Genomic DNA, 18,334 nt, shown 5'->3' with positions numbered 1-18,334 from the left:
CTACTGTCCTCTTTATCGCCGCGCTCTTTCCCCCGTCTTTCTCTCCGTCACTGCCGTCTCTTCTTCTCTACCCTATTTCTTCTTCTCCTTCCCTCCAACTATGCTACTTCTCGCTACCACTCGGTCTACCTTTCTATCTGTCTCCCTCTCGCTATCCTTCCACCCGGTTCGCTTCCTTTCTCTCCCCCTCTCCCCCCCTCTCTCTCTCTCTCTCTCTCTGTACTCTCGTTACACCTCCCGTCTGCCTCACCTTTCTTCTTCTTCTCCTTCTTCGTCTTCTTCTTCTTCTTCGTTTCCCTCTTTCCCGTTCAGTCGTGCCACTACTCCGCTCCTCGGTGGCTCGTCAACGTGCTCCGTTCCCCCTACGCTGCCCGTTCGCTCGATCTTTTCGCCCCTTATTAACACCGACCCGGTGTTCTCTCTTCTCTCTCGCGCCCCTACTCCGGTCGCGTACCAGTTCCCCAACCCCTCCTGTTTTTCGTCTATTTCCTCGAGGCGCGCTATTATTTTTCCCCGCTCCTCGCCCCGCGGCCGCTAGGAAACCGCCGATGCCTGAATGATAAAAGGAGTCGGCGATCCAGAGAAAGAGGAAGCCCGGCTAACAAGGCCACGAAGGACGCACGCGAACACCTGCAAACCTGCGAAGAGATATCGTTCGGAAATCGCGACTTGCACACGCGCTCGTGTCACGTCCTTCTTCTTCTTCTTCTTCTTCTTCTTCCTTTTTGTTATTGTTTTATTTTGTCTTCGACGACGCCTCTCCGCTCTTCATCTTCTCCGTTCTGCCTTTTGATATCTTCCCACCTCCCACTCTAACCTCGTCAGTCCCCTCCCGAGTTTATTTTGCTTCGCAACCTACGCCGTATCTAGTCTTCTCATCTTTTCGCGCAAATTTTTCCGTTTCTTCTTTTCTGTTATTTCTCACTGTTAACGACTTTCTTTTTCTTTTTCTTCTTCTTCCTCCTCCTCCTACGACTACTGCTACTACTGCTACTACTAGTGCTGCTGTTGCCGCACCTTGTTCCCTGTACTTCTTCTTCCACCACCCTCGTCTGGTCGTCTTTCGCTAACGGGACGGGCTCGTGGAGTCCGTTTACGCCAACCTGCAACGCAAATCCAGGAGACCGCGGTCGGTCGCCGCGTCGCGCATGAGTTCTCGTTTTCTTCGGCTCCGCCGTTTCCTTTTCATTCTTCCTCAGACACGAGCGAAAGCTCTATTCAGGTCAGCCGGGCGTACCTGTAAACATTAACAAGGTCGTACCTTAAATCTCTGTTGTGGAATGTTTCCGCTCCTCGATATTCGCCGCCGAGGATACGATAGAATCGGGGACCCTGAAGAGCGGAGCAAACGGAATGCCCTGGCTGTTCGACTGTTTGCTGCTTCAGGGTTGCGGCGCGGACATTTCGAACCTTAGTTTCTGCAAGTTGCAAACTAATCGATGCATCTATCTTTTTCACGAGCCTGTATATTTATTACACGACTTGGAGTTTTTTTTTTTTTTTTTTAGAAGTCGGAACGATTAGTTCACTACATAATGCGAAGAAGATATTTTTAGAAGTTTAAATGATATCTGGAATCTATACGCGTACGTTGTTCCTGATCGCTTATAGTTTTATTCGATCTCATTGGGAGTCGTAAATTACTGTGTTTATTAGATCAAATGATAAATGAGTGGCCATTAACCGAAGCAGCAATGGCAGAAAGAGAAATGTGAATGCTTTCCACGACTTCAATATTTTGTTTTCTTATTTACGTGTTTATGAGAAAATCAATTCAGCTGAACAAGTTTTGTCATTCTTATTTTACTTGTTACGTATAGTATAGTTAAGGACGTACGAACTATTAAAAAACCGGTATAAAAATTATATCTTTCGTTTTGTGAAGAAAATGTTCCCTCCTGATTCTCGGAAAGTTAACGCAAGGTATGACTTATACAGTCACTAAACTCAGCAGTTTCGTGAAATGACGTATAAAAAATACCACATGACACGACAACAATAACATCTTCAATGCATAAAAAAAACTCTTCATCCGTGTCTATTTTGGATCAAAGATTACACACCCGAGTTTATATTAAACTGAAGTAACAACAAACAGGAGAAACTGCAAAAATAAATCGAATTTTTAATATATTTTCTTGCGCGACTAAATTTCCCGTTCAAACAAACACAACTTAAAAAAAATTCATTTTTCTCGACCTCTGGTTTCCGAGATAAAAATTGTGTTTTTCAACCCCAACTTTAAGGGTTGTTTTCACCCCTTCAAAGCGAATGGTCGGCGATAAATAAAAACACGTGTCAGATATTTTTCGAAGAACTATGTGTCGCGTAAGTTTCATCAAAATCGGCTTGTGTAACTGGAATATTAGCCAATTAAAGTCTCGAGGAACGAACGAATGAAATCGAAAATTTCGTTGAATAATTGCGACAACTCGAATGATTTTAAAGGTTCAATTATGTGATTTTGAAGTTTCCACGGTGACGAGTAAAGTGATCTTAAAGCATCCACAGAAATTTCCAACAGAAACGTGGCATTCCACTTGTGCTAAGCGTTCAAAGCTTCGCCGACCGACAATTATGGTATTCCCTCGGTATCGCGACAACAATAACGCAAGAATGTGGATCTCGGTGGCGCCTCCTAATCTTTGAGCCCGAATTGAGGCTCCGTCTTCGGTCTATCAGTATGCACCGCTCCATTTCGTCATTTTTTTTTTTTCAGACCGCCGCTAGCCAAGCTCGTATTCTTTCGTATTTACGAGACGTTCGGTTAAGTGCGCTTTAAGTGACTCGGTCGGTTCAAGTCAGTTTAAAAGTGAGTCAGTGGCCGATCATGGCGATCGGCAAACGAACAAAACGCCGCGCCGCGTCGCGCAGTGGTCAATTTGCCAGGAAACGGAAAAATTAACGGGTTTCGTTACCAAACCCGTTAAGGAAAAATTTTCTAATTACTGGTTATTGAGGCATACCTCGGTACAGTTCTACAATAAAAGAGTGTCAACAATTTTTTAATTTTTTTAAGTTGTGTTTTTTGTTTTAAACAATTTGCCACTCCTTTCAACAAACTACAACATTTTTGGGACACCCCGTGCACTGTTTTAATTCCTGCAGGGCTTTGATCATTTTTTGTGGACCCTCATGGTCTCCCATTTTGTTCGAAATTTTTTTACAGGATAGATTCAACAGTGTGTTGTATGTACGAAAATTTTCAATATTGTCCTTCTGTTTTTAACATTTTTAAAAATTGTACAATTTGTCCATTCATTGAGCTGTATACCTTTCGACGTTGATATTATCAGTCGATTAAAGGGGACTTTCCCGATATATGTCACCAAGGCCTGGATGATAAACTTCGCGAAATTATCCCCACTACCGCGGGGTATACCCCCCGTGAGGGGTCACGAGGAGCGTAAACGTAACACGGCTAGGGTATGTCTCCTGGACGATACACGACGCTGGCAAGACCCGTGTTGTTGACATATATCGTGAACGCACTGTAATTAACAGAGATATGAATTTGGTCGAAATTTTTGGGCAAATTGACCCGAACGGCCATGCTTGCTCGCGTGGAAAAATATGTCCACCTTTTCTTTCGGTTTCGGATTTGAGAAATCCTGCAACCGAGCCGTGCACTATCACCTATCTGCAGCCGTCGAGGTACGAGATGTTCGACAACGGTAGAAATTTGACGCTTCCAGTAAATGTCGAAGTCTTCGGCGAGGATGCTATCCTCGATGAAGGGTATCTTTCCTTTATCTTCGAACACGGCCGAGAAGCCGCTTGTACGCTGTCCTACCAGATGAGATAGTTTTCCACGAAAAAGCCGCTATTAACAGCAGTTCAAAACGCATACCCGACGCGTGATCCCTTTTCTTCCCTTTTTCTTTACGATCCGAGCCTGGCCCAGACCTTAGGTACTCACGGACGTTTTGTGCGATCCGCCGTGACGTTACTTATTGTTCGGGGAAGATCGAACAGTAGTTTATTCGTGCGAGTGACTGGCTACTTTACAGAATTCTGAAATCTTGATCACACTGGACTGTAGATTATTTGAACCACTAAGCAGACGAATCTGAAACTTTTTACTGCGTAGACTGCAGATGTTTATGCAAATTCATATTTTTATAGAGAACTGGTCGAAAAATATTTTTTATTTTGCATACTTTGCAACATATGTTTTGCACAATGCATACTTTTGTACGTATTTTTAATATTTCACTCGTGTAATAATAACCGGATATGTAATTATCTCGAATAAATATTTATTTGGCTGAGAAACATTTTCTTAACATTCGTTATGCTTTAAAAATAAGTATAATTAATGTAGGCAGAATAATTGGCACCCCCACAGTAATTGTGTCCCTACCTTATGGCTTTAGGACTTTTAATTGTGATAATCGAAAAGTCTCCATTCGCTTTTTTTGCGTATGTACATTCAATGTGTTTTTAATTTCCGCTTCAGTTTCAACGGTAAAGGTTTTCTCGATTCTCCTGATATAAATGAAATACTTACTTCAAAGTGTAACGAAGTGTTGTACAGCACGGATTTCAGAAAATCGAAACTAGAATAATTAACGTTTCCGTTAAGCGACATTCCGTTCATTGACGTTTTACTACGGTCTACTTCACTCTGGAGTGCCGCCTAGGGACAGTAGACGCGAGAGATTATTCAACTTTGCACAGTGAACAGGATCGCGATATGTTTTATAGGAAGTCCATTAAATTTTATTTGGTAAGGACCGCTACTCTAGATGATGATATTTATGGTTTATGACTTTCTAAATGAAATTTAAATGGACTGTAGTTAAAGTAGCGACTAATGAGAAACTACATCGTAAAAGGAACCCGGTATCGTAGTCGCCAGATGAGGGGAGGTTGCACGAACCGAGGGGAAACAGTTACGTTACCCTCTCTCTCTCTGCCAGTACCGGGTTAGTCACGTGACATTGCGACACGGCAGGTAGAAGGGGAAATTAGAGTGGGGCAACGAGTCTTGATCCGGAGACTATGCCCAGAGTCAACGTTAGAAAATTAGAATTTAAAAGTACAGACCAATGTCATTTTGTTAGGATATCCTGTAAGAATCTTAATGGTTCTTTTTGTGGACATATGTGTAAACATTAATTGCGTCTTCGAACAGAAGGGAATTGATGGCAAATCAACACATTAACTGTCATACCAGTTTTGTTGTTGTGCTCCCGACACCATAATTCAAGAATACGATAATAAAATATTAAATATGATCACATCGGTATCACTAACGTATTGTGCACAGTAGTATCGCCTACGACTGTCATCCACTTACTTAGGCCGCTCAAAATTATCCAGTTGCTGACAATCCACTTTGTATCCGTGAAAAATTTACAAGAAGTGTTAAACCTTTCATAAGTCTTTGTGCAGAAGGCGAAGAGTTAATGCAGCACATATTATTGTATTAACTGTACTTCTTTGAGGTTGAAAAATATTGAAAGTAAAAATATATTCGGTACCATAATTGATATAATGGTTAGCTGTAAATGGCCAGATAAAATATATGAAAAATGACTAATAATAGATCTAAACGACATGTAACAGTTTAATGTCTTCGGTAAATACTTCGGAGCACATACACTCGTAGCTGCGTTCATTCTTATGTATCGCATTTGGTGCGTTACGTATCAAACGTTCCGGTTTCTGCCGGGCGAATTGCAAAACATTATTATTCATTAACCTGGTTAAAGCCGGGGTACGAGTCGCAGTTCAGTAGCTATTAATTTGTTCGATGTAACCTCGATCAATTCTCATCTGGTGCTCATTTATAGCGGATCACACGCATGGCAATTTCAGACAAATTAACGTCGCGACCAACAGAAACGATCGGATTAAGCTGGCTTGACGCAAATGTTTAAAACGTGCCGCTCGAAGCGAGTCGCCGGTAAGACCGGGCCAGTAATGATACTTCATCAATTCGACGCTGACGTATCAATTATTCACGTGAACATCCGTCGGTAGGGACGTCGCCGTTTCGCACGAAAACGCGGCCTCAAGTTGCGTGCGAAATTATAAACCACCGATACTCCAACACTAATGGCTCGAAGGTACGAATTACAGTCTATCGGAATGGTCGCAAAAATATCAGAGCTTTGTATCGTCACGCGATAACACCGCATTGTTGTGAATTCGTAAAACTTCGTGTTCAAGCTAGCCTTCAATTCTATCCACAATTTCACTAAGCACTAAAAGTGACTACAGTGACTTCTCGATATATGTCAACAACACGGGTCTTGTCAGTGTCGTGCATCGTCCGGGAAACATACCCGAGCCGTGTTATGTTTACACTCCTCGGCGTCCGCGGGGTATACCCCGCGGTAGTGGGGATAATTCCGCGACGTTTATTATCCAGGCCTTGGCGACATATGTAGAGAAATCACTGTATTTTACATTACTTTACAAAATAATCAGAACGTGTCTATCCACATTTTTAGCAATTTTTTAAAATAATATAGACCCCCCAAAAAATAAGTTTATTGAATAATTCCTCGTGAATATATCTTTATAATGTAAATAATTGTAAATTACAATTGTTAGCGTTAACGAACACGACTCAAAGAAATCGGGTACAAGTGAAAGAGGTTATTAGCAAAATAACATTTCTAACAATACTTGATTTTAGCATGGTGTAGTATATTATTTGACAATGTAAAATTACTGACACAGGAAGAGGAATGCATCCGTAGAACCATGCATTTTTCAGAAGCGTAATGGTGCATGTGCATTCAACAATTGCACTTTTTACATAGTCGGATTTCTCTCGCCATTCTATGTAAAAAAAGTATTGGGGTGACGTGGTTAAAAAATGATTATTAGAAAATGTGTCTTTATATATACATATATTATTAACAAATGTATCATACTATACACGTATAAATATTTATCCATGTAAAGTGAGTGTGAATTTGTATAATCGCTTGTTACGTAAAGATTGAAACGTTGCATTTCATTTGGAAACCTTAACTACGTGACGACAATGAATGTACCAACGTGAAAGTAGGCACACACTAATTTCATGAAATTTATGCATTCTCATTTATTATATAATTCATAACGTGTTCAACGAGTATGAAATCGATTCGGGCTGGAAGTAAATTGGCCAGAAAATAACTTCAGCTTTAGTTTCCGAATGATAATGGAAACAGCAAGATTAGAAGCTAAATACTTCGTATTACGAGAGATTAGAGGCCAGTAATCTACATAATACTTCAAAGTAACTTAATATACCAGGCCTATAAATATATACATTCGATACAATATTCAGCAAGTGGGCGTAAATATATGTTCGTCTAGCTCGCTAGATAAGCTGACTAGGTTGTCTAGACCCGCCATAATGGTACCATTTAATCAACGAATACTATGGAATCGACGAGACGGTGCGAATAAAATTGCTGTGGTTCTATACCATCGAGGAATTGCAACTCGCGTATCCACTGCCCTAAGACTGTGAATTAAACGTTCATTCATAAATTAATACTGAAATGTTTCTACCTACGCTACGCCTAGTTGCTCGAATCCCACTCGAGTGCAATTTACTGCTAAAATATCGAAGTGCGTATTAACAATATCTATAACCGAAAAACTGATTGAAAGTTTAAAATCATCTGTAATATAGTTTCCCGATATACTAAATTCAATGTTTATTGCGTTTTTCGTAAATCCCAAAAGTTTCAATCGTTGTTCAGTAACGCTAAATATTTATTTATGCTTTGTTTCTCACAGGCAATCCCATTGGTACTGTGAATAACCTTTCATATTTCTGAAAGATGAAACACAGAAACACAATCATAATCATAGTCTTCCATACGTATCACCATTATACAGGTGTATTGGTACGGTCAGGTATATTATTATTAGACTGCGGGTGTTTATGCATGTATAACACTACATAAAATAGAAGAATTTTAAACTGTTGTTACACTATTTCTGAATTATTGAAACTATTAAAAGGAAATATTTTTCTCTCATTGTTGTCTCTTACAATTGACTTGGATAATTTTAATAATAATAATTTAATAATAATAATTAAAGTAAGGTTAGTTTGCTAGCTGACATGACCCAAAAATCGAAAGATATTTACTCATTACAGTGATTTCTCTGTATATGTCGCCAAGACCAGGATGATAAATGTCGCGGAATTATCCCCACTACCTCGAGAGGCCTCGGCCTCGTAGTCGATATTTAAACTGTGATAATTTAGTTAAAAAAAGTTGATACAACGATAAATCCGCACTTATTTTTGCTGTATGTCGTTTCGTGCCACTTTACGAAAATCCGAAGGGAAACTCGCAACCGTTGCGGGATGTTCCTGTACAAGGTGTCTCCGTTCTTCTTGCTCGAGCGTAATGTTTAATTCGAATTGAATGTCCACCGTCTATTGAATAAAACTCGTTGGCGCGACGTCGAGATGATTAACGCGAATAAAATGGGAGGACAGCGAGCGCGAGGTGGCAAAAGAAATAGACGAGGAGCAATAAAATAATAAGGAGGCCGAGGAGGAGAGTGATCGAGGGCAATCGACGGCTGATCCTCGATCACCGGTGATCTCTGCGGTGATCGGTCAAGCGCGTCGATCTTATCTTTAACACTGACTTAAATATATCGAACCGGACGGCGTTCCAGGACTTTTTTTGCGCGCAACTACTTTCATTCACGCTGACCGGACCTCCCCTTCATCAGAAGCTTCATTTTGTGTCAAATGACGACGGAGCAATTACGTCGACTGTTCCTTTTTAACGTGCGCCACGGCTGACATAAAGTCGATCATTGAAAGCTTCAATTTAAAAGCTTAATTCCGCGGTTCTTGCCAGCCGATCCGACCGTTTTTTCGATATGCTTTCAGTTGCTAGTATGTAGACGGTAACACACGGTAACGTGTAATTCTCGAGCCACGTTATCAATTTTATGGTTGCGGCATTTCGTTCTTATACGATGATAATAATTGATATGTCTACATTGCACACCAAATTGCAATAAGAAAGCACTAGACGAGTAAATGATACAGAAGTGAAAGTCAACGGAAAAACTTAATGGCGCAAGTTATTTATATAGAAGGGATGAGACCTACAATCGGTGACACAGACGCCGTCGAGGTGGTTACGTTTCAAAGCCTAATCCTGGCGATATCAATGTTGAAACGGTCGAACACGTTTAATGTATTAAAAACTAATACATTAGTCTAATAGTCTAATAGTTTTAGTACTGATTTAATTCCTTGCATTAGTTGTAATTTAACTTTTTATTGTCAGTAATCGTTATTAAGGTTGATTTCGATGACTCGGCATTACTTTATTAGAATTAATCGTGTGGCAAGACTTTTTTAAAAAAATTAATTGCTTATCGGCACGTCGAAAGGAAAATAAGAATTACTTTTGATACGCTTGATGTTAATTATCGGTGTAATTGATAGTTTCAAGTTTTCTGATCTAGAACTATGACATGATACGGACCTCGAACCGCGTCGCTTGACTCATATCATAACATTTGCGTTAAGTAAAATAATATAAATTGTAGCTGACTGCGTAGACATTCCAAAATGTATTTTTAGCTCCTGTCGTACAGAGAATGCTTACATACCGCACCCTAGATAAGACACAAAAATACCAACCAAAATAGAGATGAAGTATTTTTAAAAAGCTTGTGCATTCCAGCGAAATAATTGATAAATTACCATGCTTGACTAATACCAAAATACATTAAAAATATCCTCAAAACGTAACATTACGAATTTTATTACGAAATCGAATATGCCATAGATATTTTTTAATATATTAAATAATTCACTTTTATAACGTTTAGTATTATACTTGTCAGTCAATTATAAACGTAACCTAATTATGCAATGAGTTAAACAAGTATTTTTTCAATTAGTTCTGCAATCGGGCAATGATTTTTTAAAACTGATAAATTCGCAAGAACTATTGCTATTAATATCCAACTATGCACATTATGTGCACATCGAACATTTGTAATAGTATATTTAAAGAGAGTAATTATACTTGTACGAAAAAATGAATATTGGGTGTACAGAAAAAATATAAAAAAGAAATCGCCCAACGTGGGGCTCGAACCCACGACCCTGAGATTAAGAGTCTCATGCTCTACTTTTTTTTTTTTGTAAAAACGTTTATTGGAGGTGTGCGTACATTCAAAGACTACATAAGGTACCAAAAACGTGACATAAAAAAAAACCAAACAATAACTTAATAAATATCTGTTTGATCGAAAGTATCGATTCTAATAGATAGACAACTTTGTTATAACTAACTTAGACTAATTACAATATATGGGTTTAGGAACCAGAGGGGTTGTACAGTTGTTGCCACAGTATACTGAGCTATCAGTCAAGGGAAAAGAGGGTGACGAAAAACCCTCGAACCAGTTTTAAGAGCTAATAATAATTAATAACAAATAACAGATAACAGATAACAACAAAAAAGAAAAATATCATAGAGAAAGGATAGCTTGACAGAGAAAAGGGAAGAAGGAAGGGGAGAGGGAAGGCTATTTACATAGAGGCGAAAAGCACGTTTAGTAAGCGCCATTGTGTTTGGCTAAAATTTGAGCTAATACTGTTTGCGCGGATTATCGGGGCCTCGGTCGGGGTTGACTTGGCCTTCGCGCGTTGAGGTTGCTTAAATGGGTGGTGTTAGGTGATAGCCACCAGTATTTTTTGAAATCTAGTCTGTGGAAGTCTAGATAATCTCGGTTAGGGATAATTGAGGAGAATTTGAATTTGTCTCTGTTCGTTATGAAGTCGTTGTGGTTAAGAGCAACTCTTTTATCGGCTTTGTTCCTGCGCCAGTGATAAATAATTGGAGTGTTGTCGGCGTTTTGGATAAGGCCGTTAATATCGCAAAATAGGAACGCTTGTGGGGTGGTATATCCTGTGGCAAGTTGTCTACGGGAAGTAGCGTCGTCTTGTTCGGATAAAGAGCGGACGATGGCATTGTCTATGAATGGTAGTTTACTATAATAATCTCTCGTGAGCTTGATCATGAATAGATCAATTCTAGGTATGTCGGCCTTGTTGTATATTGTTTGGTTTTTTACGTAATGTTGCCAATCTGAACTTATTGATCTATATAGTCGGAGGCAGGCTCTCAAGCATTTGCGCTCCATTTGTCTGATTTTTTCTGCGGTTGTGTGGTTCATGTTCCATAGGATGGGCGCTGCGTAAGTAATTATGGGGCGGATTAGTAACATGTATAAAATGATTTTTGTTCGGTTAGTTAGGTATTTGTTATAGAAGATTTTGCTGTTGGCGTGAAAGGCTTTGTTGGCTTTATCAAGTTGTATATCTATGTGTTTATTGCCGCGGAGGAGGTAGTCAATGTGGACTCCAAGGTATTTTACTATTTTTTTGTGTGGGATGAGTTCTTTATTGTGAGTACCTGGTATTGTGGCTGAGATGCGGAAGTGTTTACTGCCAGCTTTTGTTTTGGAGTTGAGCATGTCGAGAGGCTTTCTGAATAAAATGGTTTCACATTTTTTCGGATTTAGTCTCAGGTTCCAAGCTGTGTAATATTGATTGATTTTATTTACAATTGTGTCGAGATCGTTTTGTACCGACTCGACTCTGTTACCCGAAACATAGACAATGACATCGTCCGCGAATGCAATTAGGCCGGGACTATTAGGTTCGTTGAACTTAAATAATTTGGGGAGATCGCTTAAATAAATATTAAAAAGGATCGGTGAATTAACGGTACCCTGTTGGAGCCCTTCTTTGATATTGAATTTAGATGAAGACAAGTGTTTGCCATCCCAGGTGAAAAAAGATTTTCCGGTGACCATGTCCCAGATTAAATGAGTTAGCCAGGTTGGAAAGTTCTTTTTGTGCAGTTTGTATAGTAATCCATTCAGCCAAACTGAGTCAAAAGCCTTTTCTATGTCGAGGAGGGCAGCACCCACTAGTTGGCTATTGCTGACCTTTTTGGAGATGTCAGTTAGTAGCTTATGGACGGCATGAGTGGTAGAATGGGACTGTTTGAAACCAAATTGGTGATCGGGGATTATTCTGTTGATGTAGCAGATATTTGAAATTTTGTTATTGACAATGGCTTCAAATATTTTGCTGATGCTAGGGGTGAGGCTAATGGGGCGATAGCTCGAGGGGTCTTTAGGATTTTTGCCTTTTTTTAAGATTGGCAAGACTTTAGCACTTTTCCAGGCTTTAGGGAAATAACTGTAATTAATGGAATTGTTAAAGAGAATTGTGAGCTTGATGATTAGGTTTGTGGGAAGGTGTTTAAGGACTATGGGTGGGATACCGTCTAGGCCACTGGAGGTTTTGTTGGGAAGTTTCTTGAGGATATAGGATACAGTGAGGGGGCAGCAGAAAGGGTCAAGGGTGTGATCAGGGAGAGATGGATTAATGGCAGAGTTGGTTGGGCTGAATTGTATAATATAGGAGCCTCTAGATCTAGCCGTGAAGAATTCTGATTTGACAGAGTCTGCGGTTTTATCGACTATCTTTTTCAGAAGGGAGCCGTCGTTTAAGGGTCGCGGTGAATTTATTTCTTCAAAGAATGCGCCTATTGTGTTTAATTTATCTTTAGGGGTATTAATGATGTAGTTATTGTTGATTTTTTTGGTATTGGGGAGATCATAATTGCATCTGTTGATAATGCTGCTATTACTTTCGTGTATATGAAGTTCATCTATCTTGGATGGTTGTTTAGGTCTGAAGATAGCATTAATTTTTGGGAAAAATTTGTCGGGGTTGCGGTAATCAATTTTTTTTATAGTGTTGGTCCAGTAATTTTCAGCAGCTATTTTAAATTCGTGTTGTAGTGCTATTAAAAGTTTTTTGTGTAGTGTTATGGCGTATCTTGTGATGGGGTTTCTTTTTAATGGATCTGTTATGTGAAGGTGGTGTAAAAGGGAGACGATGTACTTTTTTTGTTTTTGGAGTTTTAGAATTCTGTTGTTTAGATATCTGTTAATGCTATCTTTGGATTTGACTTTAGGGATGGAAGTGGAAATTGCTAGTTTGATTGCTTCGTTAAGGGTATTGAGGTTATGGTCTATTTCTTCGAGGGTTAGATTACGATCGGGAGGGATGTTGTTGGTGTGGAGTTTGGAGAGGCGTTTAGTGAATTTTTCCCAATTAGTGGCTTTGAAGTTGTAGATAAAATTGGGTGGCGGGTGGTTTTCCCACGGAAGGGTGCCGGTGTGTAGTTTAAAAGATAGAGTAAGGGCTGCATGGTCACTGTCGTATGGAATGGTTAGGGCTCTACCTTGGGTATTGTTAATTAAATCGAGTCTGGAGTCAACGAGGCAGATATCTAAGTACGACTGGGCAGGTTTGAATGTGGCGAAAGCCGGTGTGATGATTTTAAGTTTGAATTTAAAATTGTGATTTGTTTCCCATTGTCTAAAGTATCTGCCTCTTTGGTTATCACATCTGTCGCCCCAGGTTTTCCTTCTGGCATTGAAATCTCCCGCTACAATGTAGTAAGTGTTAATATTATGTAACTTAAGGCTATCGAAAAGAAAATCTAACTCTGATAAAAATAGACTTCGGCTGTCATTTTTGGCATATGCGCTGACTAGAAATAATATATTACTATTGTTTAATTTTAATTTGATGATGGTGTATTCTAATATTTCATTATTTGCAGAGGATGGGTGTGTAACTTCTTCGAATGATAAGTTTTTGCTAATTAGAATGGCCGTACCACCCCCTTGAATAGCATTTGGTCTGTCTCTTCTAATTATTGTATAATCTTTAAATGAGATTTTATGGGAGGGGTTGAGCTTAGTTTCTGATAGAAATATTATGTCATGATCGTAGTTTTTTAAAAATTGGCAAAGTTCTAGTCTTCTGTAGTTGGCTATTATTGAGTTGACATTGATTGCCGCTATTCTAATTTGATTGCTGAGTGTGAAGTTATGGTCCATGATCTCTATTGAAAATTGTATTTAGAATGAATTCAATTTTTTCGGAGTTAGCAGAAATTTGTGCAGCTAATGTTTTAAATTGGGTTGAAACTAATATGGTTAATTCATTTTTTAAATCGGTTACCCAGCTAGGAGGGTTGATTGAATTGGGGTTGCTGGAGTCGTCTCGGGCAGTTATTGGATTGGGCGTTACGTATACGGGCTGGGGGGGATGAGTGGTCTTCGTAGGCGGGGGCTGTTTGGGATCTTGAAGGCTGGCTGCTTGAGCATATGAAGTATTTTCCCTGATGGTGGCAGAGATACGGTTGAGGTTTCTTAGGGTTGAGCGGGTTTGGGAAGTCTTTTGCTCTTTTTTATTTGCGAGAGCAAATTTGATAAAGGGACATCCTTTGTATGAGGCAGGGTGACCTTGTTGATTACAATTGGCGCATTTGAGATTGTCACGACTGTTAAGGGTTTCGACGCTGCATTTGCCTGGCTCGTGGGTCAGGGAGCATTTGACACAACGGAACGGCAGATGGCAATTCTTGCTGGCGTGGCCAAGTCTTTGACATTTTTTACATTGAAATATTTTTTGTTTTCTGAGGTGTTCCCAGTGGACTTTTTGGTATGCTATGGCTTTTATCTTGAAGAGGTCTGTAGTCTTGCTATCGCTGGAGAGTTGGACAATGAAATGGTGTTTTTCAGGTGTGCTTTTATTATAGTAGAATTTGGCGAGATTTGTGATTTTTAAATTGGGTATCCCTAGATCTTCTAATTCCTGTTTTATTTCCTCTGGGCTGAATGAGCCTCTGATGCCTTTTAAAATGATTGAAATGGGTTTCAAGTGTTTTTGCGTGAATGTATAGAATTGGATCTTCTTATCAATCAGCCCATCGCAAATGGTGGTGTGAATATCGGTGTCGCTGGCATAGATGGTGTGAGAGTCCTTTTTGACTTCTTTAATTAGGAAGGCTTTTTTGGGGATGCCCAGAGCTACGATAATATTTATCAATTCATGAATCGTGGAATTCAATGTGAAAATTGGAGGCGGTTTGCCAAATTTAGATGTTGATTTGACAGAGTGGCTGTTTGTAGTGAAGGAGGCATCTTGATCAATAGTGTTTTTGTTCGAGAGCGGTTGAAATCTATTGAAGTTAGCAGCGTCAAGAATAGGTGAAGGTGTGTCGGTTTGGGGGATTTTGCTTGTTTTTTTGGGAGTTTCCCAAATTTCGGAGGCCATGCCATCGATAGGAGTGAGGTTGGTTGTAGAAGAGGCCTGCACTGCCCCCTTGACCAGCGTGTTTGTAACAGGTCCGCGGGCCACCTTTAGGTTAGGCTTAACCTTATTGTTAGATGGCACATTATTTTCTTTTAGAAAGTCTTTGTAGAGGAGCTCTAGCTGAAGCGAATTCAGTTTAGGTACCTTCGGCCGTCTGAATTCGGAGCTGGTGCCGGGCTGGGGGCTCTCCCCGTCCTCCGAATCCGACGTGATGGAACGCTTGGTTTTCGGAGAAGGGAAGCTCGCCATCGGATCCATGGGCGAGCAGGGAATCCTGCTGCGACCCGGGAATCAAGATTCGGTTAATAAAAGTACTATACCGCACTATATAAATGTTCAGCGATAAAGGATTCGCATATAATATCACTATACGAATCCGCGGCGTATAGGTTAACCAAAGAAACAGTGAGCTGAAGTTGACTGGATGCTAACACGTCCTGTTCGGTCAACGGTCGGCAGCCGACTCCAGTCTCATGCTCTACCGACTGAGCTAGCCGGGCCTGTGGTATCGAGGCTTCAAACCAGCTTCATCAGTGGCTATTGCAACTCTTGTATAGAGGAATTATGAATTTTATTTCTTAATTCTCCTAACAATTTATAATTCTTTAGTGATAAAATTTGAATTTGCATAAAAATCCTCACTTCGTTGATAGTACGCAACATTATTACTAATACGAATAAAACAGAAATGCACTATTCGGAATACAGTAAAATGATAATCGTTAAAAAAATAAAAAACTAAAAGTATAATAATGGTCAGTAAATATATAAACAGTAATTTTAATATATTCTAATATAGGATTTTAATATAGGTACAGTGGTATTTTGCAATAGGACAACACTCGTCCACATTTTACACATACAGTGAATTCCCGATATAAGTCCCTACAAGCCTCTCGTTTAAAGGTCCCTGGAACTACCCACACCACCGCAACAACAAAACTTCTTTATTTTTCATTATTTTTTTATGGGATTTTCACCAACGTATTCGTGGCATTATTTTAGATAAAACGTATGATAAAAGGATATAATTCCCAATAACGTTTAGCGAATCGAAATTATTTTGATCGCAGAACGTGTAAACGGAGTAATAAAGTGAAATATTTATTTATTATAATTTCTGCCGAATAGACACGAAAAATATGTTTACAAAACCAACATTCTTTGGTAAAGAATTTACAATGTAATGCATCTTATTAATTGGTACAATACACATATAGTGACAAGATCGCTACTTACAATTATTACTGTAATTATGGAGAATAGTTTTGAGCATTGACACGCTACCGTGTACCATCGAGGCTTCTGCGCGTACCAATTTCGCTATTATTATGATATTATGTATACCTGTAATTTACGGCGGTTTCAAGTTCGCAAGATTAACTGGTTAACAAGGATTAAGTGGTTAACAAGGATTTCAAGCGGAAGAGGCATTGGTAAACGTCGTTATGGTTTGTCGGGGTAGTTGTCTAAGATGGATATGTACAGTTATTTGTTTACTTGGCCCGTGTAAAATTGCCGGTCTGGGTTAGGGGTGGTCAGTTGCCACGGCCATTTTACAACGGAACAAATTTTCCGTCTCGAGTTTTAGTACCCGCAATTCTACGGCAATTTCAACTGGAAGCTTCGACGGCCGATGTTGGGACCGTGTCCAATGATAGACCTCAAACAAGCCATAAGCATCCCAACTCGTAATTTACCGGTGGTAGCAATGAACATCTATCTCAGGTCGGTTGTTATTCTTGCTCGGGATAGTTTATAGTTTACACTAGGCCGTTGTAAAACAGGCAGAAACTGCACCGTGTATTATAATAGCAAGGTTTCATTGTGATGTCGCGGTAAGGTTGTTCGGGGATCGTCTCAGCGATAAATTAACATTATTATTGGATAACTGACCAATGAGATCTGAAGTCGACTATTACACATATTGAATACTGTCTACGTAGAGGGGACAATATAAAACTGAAATAGATATAAATAATCGGTTAAGTATTGCTGCACTGTTAAACTAGCTTGTACACACGCAAGGAATAAACTGACGGTTAGTTTTTTTGAAAATTATAATTAGTAATAATAACCACTCGGCTATGAAAGGGAACTCGGTTCATAACACTTCTCTCTATATTTTTGCGTTCATTCATTTTTATTTCGAAATTAATTTCATAATTATTTTAATATTAAACTGGCTTGAGGGCAAATTTTTTTCTTTAATTAAATGGCTGCTTTAATGCGGTTTACCTTAGAATACTGAAGTGCAGCAATATTCTGAAACGTGCACAAGAATAAGTGGAGGGGGATCGTTGTTCTACGCGGTATAACGAGCTTGTAGATTTTCAGGAGGATGATGTTATAATCATCTTAGGGGCGCCGACGTTTGAACAAGGGCGTGACCAGGATACGCCGGCAAAAGAATGAGCTACGAAAGATCGAGTGTGGTGCAATGGCGTGGCATTAGTTGCATCTAATCAGGCCCTTTTTTATTTTTATACGTCATTTTTCTTTCGCTCCACCTCGGTTGTCCGTTGGCTCAGAAAATTAAGTCATTCCAATGCTTGTCGTATGACGTAGCAGAGTTCACTATCCCGTGCTGGTTTATAATAGTCATATATTATGGTATATTTTTTTTTTTTTAATGAGAATGTTGCATTAATACCGAACAAATTCAAATATTGTCACTCGATAAAATATGAGAACTAACTAAATAATCTTCTAAAGAAGCACATGTTTGGGACACCCTCTATAAAAGCGTACTAATGAGAAACAAAGATAAGTGCAGATATCTACATTGTACAAGTATCGTACAAAAAAAAAAATTAAATCAAAAAGTAACCTTCTGAGATCAGGTCTTATGATTAAGTAATATATGAATGTTAATAATCATCCCTCGCTTCAGTATACCTAATACGACAAAATACACCGAGTACCTTTGATAAAACTTTTACTTTTATTTTTAATATTAAGGTGCCATATCTTTATTCGCATAATTTCCAAAACTTATTAAGAAATACGGTTTTAAATAGAATGTGCGATTTGATTGTTACTAAACGCGTGCTAAGATCTATTCAGCATGTGTAGCCGCGTAAAAACCGATCTCCCCGTGAACGATTGCATTTGCATCTAAACGCTCGATCGATAACGTAA

General features: G+C 39.3%; 1 long non-coding RNA gene across 1 annotated transcript in view; it reads right to left on the bottom strand.

The window, feature by feature from the left end:
* Positions 1–1,211: 1,211 nt before the first annotated feature.
* Positions 1,212–18,334, bottom strand: part of LOC143353725 (uncharacterized) — a 93,131-nt gene continuing 76,008 nt past the window's right edge. The window contains exon 3 of the long non-coding RNA XR_013082199.1: positions 1,212–1,237. This is a non-coding gene — a long non-coding RNA (uncharacterized LOC143353725). The remainder of the gene's footprint in view (positions 1,238–18,334) is intronic.

The sequence above is a fragment of the Halictus rubicundus genome, chromosome 4, assembly GCF_050948215.1.
Source record: "Halictus rubicundus isolate RS-2024b chromosome 4, iyHalRubi1_principal, whole genome shotgun sequence".
Classification (NCBI taxonomy): domain Eukaryota; kingdom Metazoa; phylum Arthropoda; class Insecta; order Hymenoptera; family Halictidae; genus Halictus; species Halictus rubicundus.
The sequence above is the reverse complement of the archived record's forward strand: the minus strand, read 5'-3'. Positions and strand labels throughout refer to the sequence as shown.